This window comes from Delphinus delphis, chromosome 21, assembly GCF_949987515.2.
Source record: "Delphinus delphis chromosome 21, mDelDel1.2, whole genome shotgun sequence".
Classification (NCBI taxonomy): domain Eukaryota; kingdom Metazoa; phylum Chordata; class Mammalia; order Artiodactyla; family Delphinidae; genus Delphinus; species Delphinus delphis.
In genome coordinates, this window is record NC_082703.1 from 27,155,564 (window position 1) to 27,176,000 (window position 20,437).

At 38.4% G+C, this 20,437-nt stretch overlaps 1 protein-coding gene across 1 annotated transcript in view; it reads right to left on the reverse strand.

Moving 5' to 3' along the window:
* The window catches only part of CSMD1 (CUB and Sushi multiple domains 1), a 1,741,289-nt gene that overhangs the window by 1,263,306 nt on the left and 457,546 nt on the right, over nucleotides 1-20,437 (reverse strand). The gene's annotated exons all lie outside the window — the stretch shown is intronic.

A 20,437-nucleotide genomic window follows, 5' to 3' on the forward strand; every position in this document is an offset into this window, starting at 1 on the left:
TTATTAGTAGCAACTATAATTGAAATGTAACATTATGTGAATAACCTGGAACTTCCATGAGAGATCTATGATAAACATTTTAAACTGCATCACCTTTCACATTGTGAAATGTAAAGTTCCTATTTAAAGTGATTTCTGCGCTCAGAAAGGGATTGTGGGAGGTTCCCAGCAGCAGGAGAGACACTGAGGTGTGTCTCCAAAGGGTATAATGAAACAACCCTTACCTAACTACAGATTTATCTAAGACAACATCCTTGTCCAAAATTGTTACTCACTAGAGTTCTGTACTTTATGTGAGAAGTTTTAAGGTGTGATATTTCATTAACATACATTGTATTATATTTTTGGGCCAAACACTTATTTCAAGGGGCCAATTTAACTGTCACGTGATAGGAATGAAATGTAAATGCTATGGCTGAAATGTTTGTGTCCCCTCAAAATTCCTATCTTGAAAGCCTAAACCTGCACAGTGTGATGGTGTTAGGAGGTGGGGCCTTTGGGAGGTTGCTAGGTCATAAGGATGGAGCCCTCATGAATGGAATTACTGTCCTTAGAAAAGAAACCCCCCAGAGCTCCCTCCCCCATCTGCCATAAAACGTACTCACAAGGGCGTCCATATTCACAAGCCTAGTGCCCATAAGTCCAGCATAGGTGGAAAACCTTCCTTCCTTCTCTTTTTATATTTTTCCACTCACCAAAAAAAATCACTTAATTTTAATACTGAGAAACTTCCTTAGAAGTGCTTATTTCCTGATTTCCTCCTAAGGTTAAAACAGTAAAAAGCAACTCAAGTCAACATGTATTGCCTCCCCATCACATTATATGTTTATATTTTCTAAGCTGTGAGAAACAGTAAGATTTGAAACATAAGTACAAAATACGGAAACACATTGTAAAGGCAAATAATATACTCTAAGTCAATGAGTTACAAATTCCTCTAGATGAAAAACTGAGTCAATATTTCCTGCATTAGTTTTTCCTTCAATAGATCTAAAAAGCAAAAGATCTAAAAAACAAAGAAAAAATTCGATGGACTGCCTTCTGTTTTATTTACCAATATTGATGACAGAAAATAGCTTTATCAATGAAGCAGAAAACTATAACTGGCAGAGAATAATATGCTGCCAAAGAGTGGACTGCTTCACTTTCTAAAGAAGTTAATTTTATGTGGTCATTAAGCACGTTAAGGCACGACTCGGAAAGCTGATTCTACCATAAAGTGCACCAGCTACGAGAAAGGCACAATATGTAGGATATAACAAATGTTAATGCCATTGAAAACAATGAAATACTATTTGGTGAATGTGTCAATATATTTTGTACACTTCGACATCATATACAGTCTTGAAATCATGGCTGGACTTAAAGGCAGGGCAAATGAAAATCTAATTTAATCTCCGACAGTTAGGAACTGCTCAACGTGAACTGATTCACTAATTTTCCTCATCCTCAGTTTTTTCAGAACCCAAATAGGGACAATGACACCTATGCTACAGCACTGTCATGATGCTTAGAAAAGTGAATGTACATCAAAGCACACGGAATACGGCAGACATGCAATGTTATCTGATTTTTTGAAATGTCTAAGGAAATAAAAAGGATGCAGTAAAACTCTACTGTTCTGGCCTATGGAAATTACAGATTTCTGTAACTTCTTGAGATTTTGCAGATTTATTAAGTAATGCAGAGAGCATTAAGACACAGAGTTTGCAGGCCTGAGAAGATGCCCTTGGAGTTAAAGGTTAGCATGACCAATGCACTGCCTTGCTAAGAAATCAGGGTTTGCCTGCTTGTGTGATTTCCTTTTGGTAAATACAAAAAAGGAATTTACTGCCATTGAACAACTGTACTTTCCCACCTACTTTCAGTTACAAAATTGAGTAGCTCTAGCATTCTTTTTTTTTTTAATTTTTTTAACATCTTTATTGGAGTATAATTGCTTTACATGGTTGTGTTAGTTTCTGCTGTATAACAAAGTGAATCAGCCATACATATACATATATCCCCATTTCCCCTCCCTCTTGTGTCTTCCTCCCACCGTCCCTCCCTATCCCACCCCTCTAGGTGGTCACAAAGCATCCAGCTGATCTCCCTGTGCTATGCGGCTGCTTCCCACTAGCTATCTGTTTTACATTTGGTAGTGTGTATATGTCCATGCCACTCTCTCACTTTGTCCCAGCTTACCCTTCCCCCTCCCCATGTCCTCAAGTCCATTCTCTACATCTGCGTCTTTATTCCTGTCCTGCCCCTAGGTTCATCAGGACCTTTTTTTTTTTTTTTTTTTAGATTCCATATATGTGCATTAGCATACGGTATTTGTTGCTCTCTTTCTGACTTACTTCAGTCTACGTCCACCTGTCTCACTACAAATAACTCAATTTCGTTTCTTTTTGTGGCTGAATTATTATTCCGTTGTATATATGTGCCACATCTTCTCAATCTATTCATTTGCTGATGGACATTTAAGTTGCTTCCGTGTCCTGGCTATTGTAAATAGAGCTGCAATGAACATTGTGGTACATGACTCTTTTTGAATTATGGTTTTCTCAGGGTATATGCCCAGTAGTGGGATTGCTGGGTCGTATGGTAATTCTATTTTTAGCTTTTTAAGGAACCTCCATACTGTTCTCCATAGTGGTTGTATCAATTCACATTCCCACCAACAGTGCAAGAGTGTTCCCTTTTCTCCACACCCTCTCCAGCATTTATTGTTTCTAGATTTTTTGATGATGGCCATTCTGACAGCTGTGAGGTGATACCTCATTGTAGTTTTGATTTGCATTTCTCTAATGATTAGTGACATTGAGCATCCTTTCATGTGTTTGTTGGCAATCTGTGTATCTTCTTTAGAGAAATGTCTATTTAGGTCTTCTGTCCTTTTTTGGATTGGGTTGTTTGTTTTTTGATATTGAGGTGCATGAGCTGCTTGTATATTTTGGAGATTAATCCTTTGTCCGTTGATTCGTTTGCAAATATTTTCTCCCATTCTGAGGGCTGTCTTTTTGTCTTGTTCATGGTTTCCTTTGCTGTGCAAAAGCCTTTAAGTTTCATTAGGTCCCATTTGTTTATTTTTGTTTTTATTTCCATTTCTCTAGGAGGTAGGTCATAAAGGATCTTGCTGTGATTTATGTCGGAGTGTTCTGCCTATGTTTTTCTCTAGGAGTTTTATAGTGTCTGGCCTTACAGTTAGGTCTTTAATCCATTTGGAGTTTATTTTTGTGTATGGCGTTAGGGAGTGTTCTAATTTCATTCTTTTACATGTAGCTGTCCAGTTTTCCCAGCACCACTTATTGAAGAGGCTGTCTTTTCTCCATTGTATATTAGCTCTAGCATTCTTAACCATCACTTTAGTAACTAGATATTGAAACCATTAAAAACAATACAAAACCAGTATATTTAGTGGAAGTTTGCATACAATAAAAATGAACACCTTCATGGATTCCCCAAACCTTCCTATGTACCTTCACTTCTTATTGACTTTATCACACTTTTCATTTCCAAATCTTTTTTTTCCTAAAAATTTTGGCTAGCCGCTTTAAACATGATTTTTCAAACTCCAGTGTGGCAGCTCTCAACTCCCAGTTGTTAAAAGTCTGTCTTTTTAAATATAAATGTATTTATCTTCTGTCAAGAAATTACAATTTATTTCAGCTTAAAATTTTTTTTTGCATATATACAAAACGTCAAACACTCATCTAGAATTTTCATAGAAATGTGATGCTTTATTGAGGCCTGACCACCTTGTGAACTTGGCCGTATCATACACGTGATAAAGAGGACAGGCTACTGAGACTGGATGGACGCTCTGTCCAAGGTGCTGTTGTAAAGCGGCAGAGCGCCAGGGGTGCAGATGCCTCCCAAGGACGCCTGTGTGTCATCGTTCCAGGGAAGCAACCTTCTCATGTTTCAAAAGTGATTTCTCACCTTCTATTACATGAAGTACTTTCTTTGGGAGATGTCAGTGATATCCAATATTAACAAGGAACATTTAAAAATGTATTTAGAATTTGTGTTTATGATGAGGCTTAGTTTGCTCTTCATCTTGCAACCTTGAAAAGGAAAAACCTACTGTGACAATACGATACTCCTAATTTTGGAAACGTCAACAGAATTCAGTAAGTCATAGTACAAGCATCTCACAGATAGTAACAACAAGTGATAACAAACATCTGTACTTTATCCCAAGCATCTTTTTTAAAGAGTGAGTAGAATAAAAAGGTGAAAAATGGTTAAAGGTAACATGACATACACCCCCATTCTGCCTGGAAGATGTTTCCAACATTCAATTCGAGAGGGTAAAAAGTGGCTGAACACTGACCGTGTAAAAGGCATCATGATACACGCTGTTTCGTTGTGCGTCTATGTTTTCCACTCTTTGCCTAATACTCTGACAGTGTATTGTTATCTCATAAAAAACGCAAGAAGGAAATTACTTTCTAAGAAAAAGCAGGACTTACAGTCTATCGTGGCTGCTCCACTGATCCCCAGAATGAGTTTGCACGAATCACTTAACCTCTGTGTTTCTGCCCTTTAGCTAGACTGGTTCACATGTGCTCTGAGAAAATTACATTCCTCACTAGAATCGTTGAGTCTTAATTGAAGTTTGTAAAGCACTCTGACATCCTTATCTCAAGGATATTGCGAGCATCACCTTGACTCCAATGAGGAAGCAGGGGCCTCGTGTAGGTTTATGAAACACCGAGGCACTTAGCCTGGGTGAAACCCTGTCTCCCTCACTTTGCCTGATGCTCGTAACACAAGCCCCAGGGTCCCACGGGACGAGGTTCTGCTTTGCATTGTAAATTCCAGGGCGCTACCCACCCAGACAAAGGTCTGTGTGCTTTTCCAGCACAGGCTTGTTCTTCCCGCCTGTGGCTCCATGAATACTACGTATCCACCTATTTCCTGGGACAACCTGACAGAGCCTCAACTTTCTTTTGAGATTTCAGAATACACTATGTGATATGTTGAAGAAAAGGGCCTGACAACTTTTAATACTAATATTGATTGGTGTTTCTTAAGGCCGACTGAAACTTTGGGGTTTGCTCACACCCTTACTGCTGCCATCTGGGTCACTTGTTAAATGACTAAGGCCCAAGCCCTGGTTCCTGAGTCAGGGTCTTCTGAGGGACTAGACCCAGAAATCTGCATTTTAACTGCCTTTTCGCGTGATTCTTTCTTGCACTGACTTCTGAAAACTTTTAGAATAAAACATTTTTCTATTTCTCCTTTAATCCAAGTAGTAACTACACACACACACACACACACACACACACACACACACACACACGAGTCAGTATGTTCATCAAATCCAGATTAGAGTCAGTTGTGCACCTAGTCCTACCTTTTTTTTTTTTGTCTGTAGAGTTAGGAGTTTAGAAACAACCAAGTTCACATTTTGATTTATACATGGCCATACACATTTCCTCACCCTGCCAGGCCAGTGCAATGACAAGTCTATGTCTCAATTCATCTAAAGAGTTATTTCAATAAATAAAAATAACAAATCTCAATGATAACAAAACATTGGGTCATAATTTAATAGGCAATGTTTTTTCTTTCTTAGTCGGTGATAAAAATGATGTATTAAGACTGAAGTCATCTTAGCTTTGATCAAATTTCTCACCATGTGCTGTTTTAAAGAGAGAAGGAATTAGCCTGTTTATATCTGGCAAAGGATTATACTAAATCTTTTCAGATGTTATCTAATACTTATAAATAAACTTTTAACAAATGAGGAAATAAAAGCACAGAGAGGTTAAATATGTTAAGACCGTAGGGCTTGTAAATGCTGTAATTCAAGACCTAGTAGATCTATTTGGTTTCACCTCATATATGAGATTATCTCCTTTGGCTGAAAAATGTATACATCAGATACCATGCCCACTTTATGCCAAGCACTGTTCTAAACATCTAACAGGATTTACTAATTTACCTTTTAATAACCCTTACTATTCCTATTTTAGAAGTGAGGAAATTATGGCACAAAATTTTGCTCCATGTGGTGCATGCTTTGGAAGTGCCAAAGCACAGAGTGGCTGGTTCTAGAATCCATACACTACAATGCTACCTTTATAAATACCGGTTTTGCCAGAATTTCACAAATTACCTTGGATGATCACTCAGTGGGCAGATTTATTACTATAAATAGTAATAGTTTGTATAAAGCTAGCAATAATATAACACGATCTCCTACCTTTTTTAGTTTTCATAAAACAGTGAATATATCAAGCATGCACTTGAAATTTTCCATATATAGTAATTTTTAGTGAACTTGAATAGCATAATACTGATATAAAAATATAATAAATCATAGCAAAAATGATAGTTAAGTCATAAAACATTTTTCAGTAAATAAATTATTTCAATTAATTTTGCTATATTTTCTAAAGTTAATGACATATGAAGGTAAAAATAATTACATTAGAAACTAGTTCTTTAATATAAGAAACTTCTAGTCACTAAAACACTAATGCAACGGATATGACCATAAAAATAGATGTAAGAAGGGTAGCAAAACTGCTTTTTTTCATGAATATTGAAATCATAATGTTGATTCATTTTCAAAAGAAGCAAAGGTGGAGACTAATTTAAAACAATGAAATATGATTGATGGGCTAAAGGACACATTTAATACATGTTTATAGAAAACAAACTGACTTTGGTTGTCATGAAGAAAAAGTTCAAACAGTTCCAAAAGATAATCTTGAAAAAAGAAAATAAGTATAATTGCTTTATCATTTAACTTTTCAATAATATGATTGCATGGTTTGTGACAGTTTCCAAAAACCTTAGAGCATGTCAAAAATATTGTCTGGGCATTTGTCATAATGAGAGTAAAGATAAAATAAGCTGAAACGATCTGCTTATTCAAGTAAAGAACTGTGGTGCATGTCATCTGATACATTTGTGTCTCAACTTAAAAGTACTTCTGTTGGAGGGGGGGGCGCATATTTCTGGCTGCCATACACCCTCATCCCCTCTCTCCTTTTAAAAACCTACCTTTTTTTTTTTTTTTTTTTTTGCAGTACACGGGCCTCTTACTGTCGTGGCCTCTCCCACTGCGGAGCACAGGCTCCAGACATGCAGACTCAGCGGCCATGGCTCACGGGCCTAGCCGCTCCGCGGCATGTGGGATCTTCCCGGACCGGGACATGAACTCGTGTCCCCTGCGTCGGCAGGCGGACTCTCAACCACTACGCCACCAGGGAAGCCCAAACCTACCATTTTTTGTACAGCTCCTTAGAGCTCCTGTTTGCTAGATACAATGCTGCCCAATTCATGAATCATTTAATAAAGCCAGTTAGATCTTCAAAATTTACTAAGTTGAATTTTTTTTTTTTTTTTAACACTTCAAACGTGTTTCCTGGCTGGGCTAAAATCCTGGTTCATCAATTCCTAATCTTAATATCAATCAGTTAATAGAACGTTAATAATCTTATAGTCAGATTACTCTTGTACTTGCTTCCCCTCTCCTTGGATGTTTAAACTGGAAAAGTTGTAATCTCCTATACTGCCAGGATTGATCTCCTACACTACAGTACAGCACAGGTTAATGAGGTTGATGAAAATCCGGGTGTTAGTATGTTAGCGATTAAAAGAATTAAGACATAGTCCCAATCCTGAGACGTTCAATGGCTTTATTTTTCCAAACCCTGGAGATACTCACACACATATACACACACACTCACACATCTACTAGTGATAAAAGAAGAAACAAATTCTGAAATGTGGCCAGATATAGACAGAGGTCAAAACCCTCTCATCATGGTGATATTTCTCTCTGACCAGACAATAAGAAATTGACTTCCTGCCTGCCAGAAACTTCTGTTACTAACGCTGTTGCCCCAGCATCATACCTCTGCCCCTCCCTCGAATGGAAACCAATCGCTCTTAAATAAGCTTCCATAGGAAGCTGCAAGGAGGAAAAAATTAAAAACAAGAACTGGTCAGAACCAAGCAGGCCCAAGATGACAGAGGATTCGACTTCCAGTAGACCTTGAGTCTCATTATATGCTCATTGTAATACATTAGGTAAATGGCACGCCCACCAGCTCCAAGACAGTTGACAGTTGCCATAACAACCACTAGGAAAAGCCCATACAAGGACTGAAAAGGAGCACTGCCTCAGTTTCAGGTCCAAACCGCACCCTATTCTCAGATAACTCATGACTATTCCTCCCACTCTTTCCAAATCCCTCCTTTTACTTCGACCCTCCTATATATTTAGTGTCTCCACCAGAATCGGGTTGAGAAGTTGATCTGCAAACTAGGTTCCTGCTTCTCCATTCTTTGGCCACTGAATAAAGCTTGTGCTGTTCAGTCACAGCATCCATGTCGTTATTGGTTGCACAAATCCAATCAGAAAAAGAATGTCCCTGGCGGACACAAGGGGTCTTGGACTGGGCTAGGACCCAGGTGTGGGTCCACTCAACCAATTCGGTAACACTTTTTTCCAAGTTTTTTTTTTGTTGTTGTTGTTTGTTTTGTAGTCACAAAGTTCATCGTTCTGGTATTGACAGATATCGGAAGATGTGCTTCTGAATTACTTCTTGGGATATAGCGATTCTCTGTTTCTAGCGACCCTGATTTGGCCAAGTAATAATACATAATATATATATTATATAATAATATATCATATTATATTATTATATAATAATAATATATACATATTAAAATTAAATTATTCTTTTTCTCTCATACACATTTACACACAGAAATACGGGTGACAGATTTTTCTTCTTCTGTAATTGAAAAGATTGAGAATTTGCTGTGGTTCTGCTAGGTTGCATCTCAGGTCTACAAATCCCCTTCTCACTTTAATTTTCAGAAATCATAAAAAAAATTACACTCTATTATGGTAATAATTATATCTTACCATATATTTTAAACTTTTCTTCTTTCATATTGATTTTAGATTCAACAAAACCTATGATTTTACATTTCTTATATGTGTTCAATATTAAAATTTTTTCTTGAAATAAGCATAATAAAAGCTTGCCAACACATAATCAGTCATTCTTTCCAGAATTTTATTAGTATAAACACAACTCAGTGTTCTAAACTTTGTGAAGTAATTCTAGATTTGGAAACTGTAGCTTAGACCCTATGATATTAAGAGAAAATGAAATACAAAGCAAGAAGTACAAAGAAAACTGCACTTATGGAAGAAAGCAAGCCCCTTGGTACAAAGAAACTAAGGGATGGATGACACTGAAAACTTCCTCTGCTCTCATGAAAAGATTTAAGCAGAAGTTTCACCTGGTTATTGTTACTAATTACACATCAAGCTTATAAAATTGCATTCAACATAAAACTGGTAAAGAAGAGGGAATTATAATTTAATTGAAGCTCATCAAGTGGGGAGAGTCCTAAACAATAACTCATAAAGAGATGCCCACAGCTGATGGCTCCCGGGTCTTTAGTTTAAAATACCTTCTCCGTCGGGGTGTTGAGGGTACAGGAAACTCCACTGATGGAAATTTTAATGTATTTTCCCTTTCTAATTAATTTGGAGACTTTTTTGTGTGTCATGTTAGCCTCAAGGAAGATCACATAAGGGACTATTTTAAGCAATATGTAATAAAGATGAATGCTTCCAAATTAAGATAGAAATAAGGCAAAATGCTGATTTTGTTTTGATCCTTTTTTAGTAATTCCATTTTTTAAAATTGTCCTAAAGTACCTGTTCGGAGGATATAAAAATTACTGTACTCAGTCTAACTGCCTTAATTATCTAAAAGGATTCACGTCCTCAATATACTTACAAAAAATTAATTAATTTATGCAAGACAGAGAGAGCACGGCCGGCATACCTTTATTTTCATTTATCTGTAAAGTCAGACCTTTAATGCTGGCAAGTCCAAAATGGAAACAAAATAAAATGAGAAATAGGAAGCCCTGCGGATTGAAATTCCTTGTTGAAGACCTTTACTTATTACCACCATAGAAGTAGTTAACGTGGGTACAGTGCTTCAAATATGCTAAGTACTGCCTAAAACCTTTAAAAGTAGCAACACACTTAATCTTCACAGTAATCCTTTGAGGGAGGGGTAACATTGTCCCCCCATTTTAAGGAAGGCAGATGTTAAGCAACTTGTCCAAATTCACACAAAAATTATGTGGTGGAGTCAGAAATCGAACTCGATTTATCTGCAGATTTGATGCTTTTAATGACTAAGCCACAACACATGCCAACCTGTAGCGAAATGCTTCCTTCTGTCCTCTCAAAAGGGAAACCAAAGTACTACAGAATCACACTTGGGTGTAAAGGGTTGGTACGTGGGCCTTTATTAGTGTCCCAACTATAAGGGGACTCAGACTCTGCCCTTGCACCAACGTGGATGGACCTGGAGGATATTATGCTAAATGAAATAAGCCAGACACAGAAAGACAAATACTGCATGATCTCACTTTGAGGTGGAATCTAAAATAGCTAGACTCATAGAAGCAGAGCACAGAACAGTGGTTGCCAGGGACTCGGAGGTGGGAGGAAATGAGAAGATGTTCGTCAAAGGGTGTACATTTCAGTTATAAGTTCTGTAGATCTAATATAGAACATGGTGACTGTAGTTAGTAAGACTGTATTGTGCGCTACAAATTCGCTAAGGCAGCTAATTCTAGGTGTTCCCACCACAGAACAGAGATAACTATGTAAGATGATGGATTTATTAATTGATTATGGTAATCATTTCCAAACGTATACACATTTCAAAACACTATGTTGTATACCTTAAATATATAAAATTTTTATTTGTCAAGTACACTTCAGAAAAATCAGGGAAAAAATTTTAAAAATAAAACAAAATGGGACCTCAGAAGTCATCAATAGTCTGCCTCTTGCACACCCAGCAAGGATAAATTACATTTACAATACTCCCTCTCTGCAGCCTCCTTACGTGCAAAGGAATCCCAGATCCCTCATCCCTATGACAAAATAACACAAATAATTCGTGTAGAATTTACATGCCTTCAGTAATTACTTAATTAAACACTTAAAATTTTTCTACTGAAGCAGCCCTCTTGGTTTAAAAGAATAAGAATGTAACTATAAGATTTTGGGGAAAATATTCCAAAAATTCAATTTATAAAAGAAAACTTACTTGATTTTTTTTTGTTGCTGTTGCTATTGGTATTTGCTTAAACATATGTAGGTATAATTGGCATTCATCCCCATCAAAATGGTTTATCATTCTCCAAAATGATGCTTGAAGCTTTCATTCACTGGAAAATCGTAAAATGGAGGCACCATATATATACCCTAATGGCAAATGAGAGGATTATGGGCCAATTATCCTAAAAATTATTCTCAGTGATTGTGTGGACAGACTATCAAGGTGACACCCTTCCTGGTCCTATCTCCTGGGGTTTGTGTCCTTCCCCCTTCACTATGGGCATAACTCTGACTTGCTCTTAATTACCAGCACACAGCAAAGGTGAAGGATGTGTGTGATCACCTTGACTCTGGCCACCATGTTGGGCTCCAGAGACCAACATGCTGTGACCCCTGTCATCAGGACCTGACAGCCAATGAGGACATGAAGCCCCCAGACCTACCACTGAAAGGGACTGAATTCTGCCGATACGAGCTGATTCTTCTTTGGTTGAACCTCACAAGAGACCCTGACTGCAGCCTTGAGAGACCCTAAGCAGAAGACCCAGCTAAGCTGGGTCCACACTCCTAACCCACAGAGATCATGAGATGACAAATGTGTGATATTTTAAGCCACCACATTTGTAGTAAATTAAGTTGCACGAGTAAACTAACGCAGACTGTTTTGGCCTCAAGATTCTAAAGCCTTTCTTCCGTCAGTGGTCCCCTGGTGGTACCATCTTCATGTACCCACGGCCACTGCTTAATGTTCTCTAGCTTGGGTTCTAAGGAATAAAACATGTACTTCAAATGAGTCCAAATTCTTACTGGTTGGAATTTTCCTTAATTCTATTTTTTTGTATTATAAACTAGTAATTCCTTTTCATTTTAGGTTATGTATCAATTCACCAGTTTTAAATACTATGTTCTATGAACTGTAATAGACAGTAAGGACATGAGATGCATAATTCTGCTCCTAATTCTTCTCTTAAAGGAGATCACAGATAAGGGAAGGAAATAATAAATCAAATCAAGGGGGGAAAATGCCTATTTGACGCATGCACAGAATACTACGGATACACAGGAGGGGGAAACAGAAGAAACTCAACCAGCTGCAACGGGGAATCATGAGCGAGAACTCTGACTCTGGGGGCAGGATTACCTTAGGGTCAAACACTGAATCGATACTAACCAGCTGAATGACGTTGGACAAGTTAGTTCAGTGTTCTGTGCCTCTGTTTCCTCGAAAATGAAATTGGAAAAACACGATCCAATCTCTATCGGTGTCACAGCAAATGATTTAATAGAAGGCACTTGAAATGGTTGCCACGAGTGTAACTTATCACAGGAGTGGTTAAAGAAGACTTCCAGGGCTTCCCTGGTGGCGCAGTGGTTGAGAGTCCGCCTGCCGATGCAGGGGACGCGGGTTCGTGCCCTGGTCCGGGAAGATCCCACATGCCGCGGAGCGGCTGGGCCCGTGAGCCATGGCCGCTGAGCCTGCGCGTCGGTAGCCTGTGCTCCGCAACGGGAGAGGCCACAAGGGTGAGAGGCCCGCCTACCGCAAAAAAAAAAAAAAAAAAAGTCGACTTCCAGAGGAGGAAACACATGGGTTGGTTTGTGAATAACAGTGACTAGTTTGCTGACTCAGGGTGTGCTGACACTCGGAGTCTGAGGAACCTATAACAGCTCTGCACAGTGGCAGGGAGGCTGCCTACCAGAGTGGCAAGAAATGGATGTGGAGAGGTGGTCAAGGGAAGGTTCGAGAAGCCGCAGCCGATGAGTGTGGCTTTATCCGCAACGGGACAAGCCTGGATGCACCTGTCCAGGCTTTCCTCGGCAACACTTTTTTTACAACTTTCAGCCTTAAACTTACAACATAATTATTCTTGGGTCCTATCTGTGATAAGATCAACAAAACTGCCTGTGAAGGACACGTCGATCTGCACAGAAATATTTATAGCGTCTTTATTCATAATTGTCAAAACTTGGAAGCAACAAAGATATTCTTTAATAGGTGAACGGATGAATAAACCACTGTACATCCATACAGTGGAATGTCGTTCAGCAAAAACAAGAAATGAGCTAGCAAGCCACAAAAAGACATGGGAGTAACTTAAACGCGTTTTTTAAGTGAAAGAAGCCAGCATGTTTAATTCCAACTATATGACATCCTGAAGAAGGCAAAACTACAGGAAGATAAGTTCAAATTTTATTCTATAACCTAAGTGAAAATATGCTTAGATTCCTCAGGATATATCAAGTCGATATCCTTTCTTTTATTCTTTTTTTGATTGAGATATAATTTACATGTAACATTTCTTAAGTTTAAGGTGTACAACATGTTGCCTTGATACATTTGCATATTGTAGTATGATGATGTCTTTTTTTAAACCCAATCTGATAATTATAATATTGACCATCTTACAGTGATTTCTCACAAAATTTACTTCCACGTTCTTTTTAGAAGAGGAAAAAATAATCATTTTTAATGGAAGGATTGAGTATTTTCATTCCATTATACCCACCAAGCACTGTGTTAGCTTTGGAATTATTTTTAACCAAGAGCAAAAGACAATTGAAAAGTAACATGATTTTTTGAGAATAAGACACCATAGGGAGACGCACAATAACTGACAACAGACGTATGTGTCATTCGTGTACATGTATGTTATCTGAAACTCTTTCTCCATAGACTTCTTAGTCCTTATTCAGAGCACACAGTGATTTGGCCCAATTCCTGCCGCTAATGCATGCTTTGTTATTGAGAACATGCTTGAAAAATACATTTTTCATTTAACATGGGCCTATGCTATCAATTAAATAGAAGAAACTGTCACAGACCGTGAGGATTCTTATTAAAAATTAATTTTAGTCTAGTTAAGGCTCAACACACAACTCCAATCTGAAGATCAAAGTTGTGTTGGAATAAAGACCAAAAGGAAAAGAGATCAATATCAAATATTTCAGTTCTGAGGTTAACATATTTGCTTAGAGAACACACTGAACCACCTGTATTAAGGAAAAAGCTACTTTGGTAGCTTAAGAAGATGGTAGATATTTTTTTAAAGGCAATGACAGTATTTCATGGCTCAAGGCAGTAATAATTATATACCTACATTTGATGTGCAAAGATATAACGGATAAAGAGAGTTTAAAATTGCTGTAACAAATAATAGTTAATGTAAAAATTCTAAGAGAGAGAGAGAGAGAGAGAGAGAGAGAGTGTGTGTGTGTGTGTGTGTGTATATTCACCACTAACTATTCACCTAAAGGGCAGTTGTTAGCCTGCTAGTGCGATACACCTTCCAAAGTCCGTGATTATATTCTTAAATATAACAGAAACAGAATTCACTCTGTCACAAAGATGGTGTTTACTGAGCTTGGGTGGATTCACTAAACAGCATCTCAGAATAGAGCGAGTTTTATATTTAAATCCTGCCATGTCTCATGTCATATAAAGGGACAACGACCAAGAAATGCAAATGACAGACATTCTTAACTGAATTTTTAAGAATTATTTTGGTTAAGAAAAAAATTAAAAAGTCAACTTGATTCTACTCATCCCCGTCAAGCGAGTGTATCAGTGCCCTAAGCATGTTCAGATAAAACAGAAGATCTCAGAGCCTATGGGGATAGGATGTGAGTCCCTGGGACCTGTTCCATCTAGTCAAGATTCCAGATGGAAGTTCAGGAAAATGGAAAGGCAGAGAGAGTAAACAAAGTTGGAGAAGTGCAACCCCGGAGGAGAAATCATACTTGTTTCTAAAACCAGTATTCTCACCAGCAACATAAAGGTTAAGGAACCAACTGTAACTTCCTAACCGAGTACAGATCTCTATGTCAATTTAACAAACAAAAAGGGAAAAGATAATTTCTAATAACTTTTGTATACACAAACATGTAGGTTACTAGTTATTTTCATGCCCATTATAAATTGCCCAATGAAATGTAAGACAGAAAAATGGCTTATATTTTAATATCCACAAGCCAGTATCCCTAAAGCTATAGCATATGCTATGTTAAAACATGACTACTACTTTCATGTGAAGACAGTCCTATCCAAATTTTATCAAAATAAATAATACCTATCTACCAAACATTATTGAAGACTAATCTGGGCTATGGTTTTAAAATATCGAAAGTCCGTAAAACTTCACAAATTGTATTTAAACAGAGTTTTAAAAGAAAGTTACTTTATCCACATTTCATTATGTGGAATCTTCATCACTATTCTTACTATGTAGAAAAGTACATTTGTTGCATCCTAATCCGTTGGGTAAAGTATGCAAAAGTGGCTGCCTACATTGTCCTGTTGATTACCTATTCTCTACTGTGAATGTATCTTTGTCTAATTTCAAGGAAAACAGCCTATGGAACAGAGTGAATTCAGGAAAGAGAGTAGGTAGCAATTATGCTTGAAGTAAAGACAGAAAAGCTCAAAATTCTCATGGTTAAGTGTGAGCTGAAAGGAAAAAAAATAAACAAATGCAGGTATATATGTGATTAAGATTGAGAGACAACAGAACAAAATGGAGAAAATAAAGGGTGAAAACAGAAAAGAGAAGTAAAGTGAGAAAGAAATCACTAACAGTGTGACAGAAAAGCTTTGGGGGCAAGTAGACAAACTCGATTTGCTATTATCCATGCTTCTAAAACATGCAAACAATATCACTACATTAACTAAGAACTGGTATTTCTGTTATATATAGCACTACCCAAAATTCCATGAGAATTCTCTGGGAATTCCAATAAAAGAAAAATAGTTCAAAAATCATTACTAGATGTCATAAAAATTAGACGAAGTGATTTCTCCTTGATAACTAGAGGAAACAGGAAATAGAATAAAACATACATAAAACATATCAACTGCATTGCCCTGAGTTTGCATCGTGACTCTGAATGACACCAGCCATGTGCTTAGAACAAACTCCTTACCAGTTTGTGGGTCCACCTGCTACCACCTCGTCTGACCCACTGTAAAGTGGTGCTCCCCAAGTATTCTCTCTATCCTGGCACTGTGATGACTCCCTTCATTCTATTTTTTAGAATGAATTACACATTTATATATGTATTGTGTGTGTGTTTATTCACGTATGTATGTTTGCACATATGCACAATGTAGGTTGAAATCTCTCTCCCAAAAAAGGTATGTGGACGTCCTAACCGCCAGTACTGCACAGGTGACCTTATGTGGAAATAGGGTCATTGCAGATGTAGTTAAAATGAGGTCATGCTCAATACCAGTAACTGGTATTCTTGGAATACCAGTTGGAAGAAGAGAAAAAATAAGGACACAGAGACACACACAGCGAACAAAGACATATGAAGACGGAGGCAGAGATTGGAGTGGGGTGTCCACAAGCCAAGGGATTCCAAGGACAGCTGGCCATTGCCAGAAGCTGGGACCCACAAGAAAGACCCTCCTCTAGAGCGTCAGGGACGGTGACGCCCTGCTGACGCCATGACCTCAGACTTCTGGCCTCCAGACTGGGAGGGAATACATTTCTATCGTTTTAGGCCACCCAGTTTGTACTTTGTCATGGCAGCCCGGTGAAATCAATGCTATTTATTTGTTTGTTTACTCATTCGTTCACTTAGTTATTGCAAGAAGCACGTGAAATTAAGAACACATGGACAGGGGCCAGGCCATCTAGCACCGTGTAAAACACGTAATAGGACCTCAATGGATACTTGCTCAGTGAATGATGTTCTAAGATGCAGGTATTAAAATGTCAGACGGGAACTTGGGGAGGAAAAAAAAGAGATAAAAATGATTAAACGCTAGCAAGTTATTCAACCCCCAAAATGTCAGTTCCTTTCCTTGGAAGAGAGATACCCCTATTGTTTACTTATTAGCTCTCCACCAAATACGTTTTAACTTTCAAATACATTTTCTTAAAAAACAATTCTAGCTGTTTTTTGTACTGCACTATTCTCTACTTTATCTGAACTCCATCTTTTCTGTTCAGGAATATTCTTCCTTATGTTACACAGAGAAAGCAACGCACAGTGGTAAATTTACACTGACAGATGTCAGGGCCTGTCTCTATTTTATCTGCAAATATTAAGATCAATGACGGAAGCTGACTTTCACCTCCTTTTCCTCCCTTTCCTGATCCATCTCTTCCTTCCCACCCCAGGTGCCCATGAGTTCTACGTTGCAAAATGTAAGAACAGTTCAAAGTATCCCAGCATGCAAACTAGCAGGCCTTACACAAATGAGTTACACACAATCCGGAAAGATATTTAATACAAACTGAATTGGCATATGGTTATTTTTTCCCACTTAAACAATGACAATCACATTTTGGCATACTTGACTCAAGCGAGAGAAAAGTAAGAACGGCCAGTTGTGTGGACCTGCAGTTTCTCTGAAGCTACAACATGAAGTGCGAACTTAAAATTCTATGCTCGTCCTGCCCACTTCCATTTTTGCGAAGAAAAAAAGGACACCCTTGGTTTAACTCTCTGTGCACAACAGCAGTCCGTGGCCAGAAAAAGATGGATTGAAGTGTAAGGAACGGATAAAGATCAGATGCCCTATTCCTTCTGTTCTGCTCCCACCTTCCAAAGCTCCAGCCACGTGAGGGCTACCCAGATGGGAGTCTGAAAAGGCTGGTCCATGTACCATCTCAGAAAGAAAGAGAAAACAACACAACAAAACCAGGATGTCCTATGGAAGCCAAGCCCCCAAAACGCGGGATCTCATTTTTGTGGAACTTTTCAGCGGATCTATTCAGGTTAAAAATCCCACGAGGCTCCCTACTCCGAACTTTCTTTGCCCATGACTTCTCTGCCCCTGGGCCGTTTTTCCTCCCTCTGGCAGCCCTGGACTGTCCCCAGCCCCTCCCCTGGTCCCTCTGACAAAGTGAACACAGCACTTGCCTTCCATCACCGGCTGGTTAAGAAGCAATGGAGTTACTTGCTTCGAACAAAGCTGGGAGTCATTTTGAAAGCATTTCCTGCCGAGCTGAGCCGTGGACTTTTGATGGGGAATCAAGGTTTACAAAAACGAGTTCACACAAGGTTTACAATATCTGGACAGATCTTTTCCAGGCTTGTTTTGTGAATCAGAGAGTAGGGACCTAGAAGCTGGAGGAAGCTTAATAGAAGCTTACAAAGCAACAATACGAGAGGGAAGTAAGGAAGCTTAAAAGGAAGAACTCACGCTTTTATTTAAAAAATGAAAACACCACTTTCCTCTCTTTTTCTCAAACGCTTCTACAAGAGCCGCTAGACAGATGTCAACACCTCAGCTGACTGAGCAACACATATCTTGTCTCTTACCCTTGATTCAATCTCGTATGACTTTTATTCCTTTTAATTTATTCATTTATTTATTTTTGTTTTTTTCATTTATTTACTTAACTTTTTAAAAATTATTATTACAGAAAATTCCAGAGCTCACACTGCATCACCATCGCCTGAGCTCTATCTAGCCTACACCACCCATGGATTCCCTTCCTCCAAACTCCATTTCACCTCGACCTTGAATGCCACAACTTCTTTGAAACCCAAAGCAAGGGATTTTGAAACTTGTTTTCTACAACTTGACTGAGTCATTCTATTCATATAGCTACTGCCTTGGTGTTACAAGAAGAAAGGTTCTTAAACGCTGTTGATAACATTTGGGGCGAAATATTAAGTGCTTTTCAATTTATGCATAACCTTTTTCAGGCCCAATTGTATTGAAGGGCGTTCTAAGCTGTCATAGCTCTTCCTTCTCCTCTCCCTATTTATATCAGTGCATCCAGGTTACTCAGCATATAGTCACTCTACTGAGGACCAGGGATGAGAGATGGATGGAGGCGTCTATAGAGCTGGTGGCTGCAGCCTTTATGTACACAGGCACTGAAGCAAAAGACGAAGCTAACTCGTGCCTGAGTGAGGCAATCACCAAACCCCAATTAAACGAAGGCAGAAAATAAAGCGGGTGCAAGCTAAAAATACAAAACCCTCTTCAGCACAAAGCTCCTCGAGATGGTTATGCAGAAAGGATGCTTAAGGTCTGCGGCTTGGCAGGAAGATGGGTGGCAGGCCCAGCTCTCCAAAATCAACAGCAGAAAAGTCATTTCTTTTTCCTGGGTGCCAACTTTAGACGTGTGCAGGCGTCCCGCTGCCATCTGAATGCACTGTGCTTCAAGCACTCTCTCGCACGCACACACACCTGGAACGGCATTTTGGGTTTCTTAGAGAAACAAGAGAAGCAAGGTGCGCACCAAAGGCTTGGCAGCCAACTCGTGTAACAGAACTATGACAACGAAAGTGCTGCCAGCCCAGGCTTCAGTGTCACCTGCTAGAAGTGGTCCTCTGCGTTTGCACAGCACCCTGGATACACATCTACTCCAGCGTTCCAAAATGGAAATGATCTATTCATGTCCTCCTTGGGAATGCGGTGAGCTAATACAGGAGGGCCTATGTCTTCACACTGGTATATACCTGACCCAGGGGTTATCCCAGTTAGAGTTTGCTCTTGTTTGGAATCAGCAAGTAAAAACTACTTGGTTTTCAAGGTTATTTGTGGGTAAGGCTGATTTCTATTTTATTTACATATATTTGTGTATATATATATTTACTAACATATGTTTGTAAAATTTTACATATTATAAATACATATCTATATATGCTACAGTTTATATAAGTTTAAGTTATTAATACATATTTCATGTGTGTAGGAAGGAATATGGAGAAATATTCAAACACTACTGCCATAGAAAGATGGTTCAAATTTAAAATAGTACATTCAAAATATGAAGTACTGTCACAGTAAAACAGTTGCCTTTTCTTGAACTCTATCTGGATAAAGAAAACTAATGTTTATTGAGTTCCTATTTACTGTTCCAGGCACTTAGCTAAGCCCTCTGAGTGCGACACATCTAACCCTCCAAAGAATCCTAGAGGCAGATTCAACCTTCGTTTTGTGGACGAGGAAACTGACCAAACTAATACTCTGGTCTCAGATTTTTCAGTGTCAACTCCAATGGAAATCCCGGTACTCATGCAGAAATTTTATAGCTAAGGGTGTCGTCTGTCTTCCATTTCTGTGCTTAATTCAACCCCAGAAATCAAAATAATACACTTATATTAGAGGGCTTAGCATTACATAGAGACTGTAGAGCTATATTTTCTTAGGTTAAAAAAAGGGGAAAAAAAAACCTTGAATTTTTTTCCCCACCTTAATCACTCAATCACAGAAACATCTAATAACAATCTTCGAAGGACACGGCATTAATGAAGGTGCTGAAAGAGAGGCAAATGGAATAAAAAAGGGAAGCATTTCTGTTTAGGAATTTAAACCAAGTTACAGAAACAAATACTGTGATACCCTCAAAGGAAGGGTCAAAA